Raw genomic sequence first — 1254 nt, forward strand, 5'->3', positions numbered from 1 at the left:
GGTTAATTGCACAATGAATTTAGACTATGTGTGCTAATTAACTATCACACCTTAAAACGGTCCAACCAGCTATTATGTTAGAGCTGGAAAATGTGTAATAACTTTAGAGATGGTTTCTATCTAGCTTTAATTTGCACGTGTAACCTATGCTGTGATGGCTGGGAGCCCTGACAGCTGACAAGGTCCCCAGCTGCATGGGTGCACCATGTGCTGCCACAGCTGGGAGTCCCATCAGCCAATGAGACTCCCAGCAGCACCAGTACCTGATTGGAGATCCCAGCTGGGGGGTAGTGAAGCTCCATGTGAACACCTGAGCCTGAAAACTCCCAACTGATGCTGGCTGCCAGCCATGGGAACACAAGGCCTCTCAGATGGGAGCCCAATTGTCTGACAGGGCTCACACCCACAGGGGTGCCTGGAGCAACCCCAAAATGGGCACACTGCCTCAGCTGCAGTCTGCCTGCCACAGATACCCCTGGGGCATCCCTATGTCTGTGAGTGAGTCAACTGAGGGGGCTCCAAGCCATGGGAGCTTGCTTCTTTCCTCTGTAGAGGGAGCCTGGGATCAGGTTCTCCTTGAACCAACAATAAGGCATGATGGGATCTGATTCACAATCCCACAGTCATGCTACCTGTCATGCACATGTGGCATGGCAGGAGGACCGATTGTGTGGAGTGCTCATCAGGTCCCATCATGCCTTTACCTGCATGTGTAGAGCCCATTAAGATCAAAGGATCACTCAGAGACTTACTGGAATTTGACCAGCCAACATTATCAGCTCTCTATGTTAAGGAAAGCTACGCGTCCCTGCAAGCTGATATTGGCGACCAGGGTGGATGACTTGAGATCCTCTGGGTTAAAATCCATGGGGAACATGGCACAGGGGACACAATGGTGGGAGTCTACTATAGACCTCCCTCCCAAAGTCAACAGCATGACCAGGAGTTCGCCCGGGAACTGGCTGAGGCCGCATGCTCCAGGACCATGGTTGTCATGGGTGACTTCAACTACCCAGACATCTCATGGGAGGATCATTCAGCAAAATCTGAGTGGCTGCAAAGCTTCCTATCATGCATGGATGACCTCTATCTGACTCAAGAAGTCTACAGGCCAATCAGAGGTAAAGTGCTGCTCGACCTGGTACTGGCTACTGGGGATGACCTAATTAGTGACCTAGTGATCGATGGGAAGCTGGGTGACAGTGACCATGAGCTGATAACCTTCACCATCCGCCATAAATCTGGAAAATCAGT

This window comes from Gavialis gangeticus, unplaced genomic scaffold (assembly GCF_001723915.1).
Source record: "Gavialis gangeticus isolate Ggan-Ray unplaced genomic scaffold, GavGan_comp1, whole genome shotgun sequence".
Lineage (NCBI taxonomy): Eukaryota > Metazoa > Chordata > Crocodylia > Gavialidae > Gavialis > Gavialis gangeticus.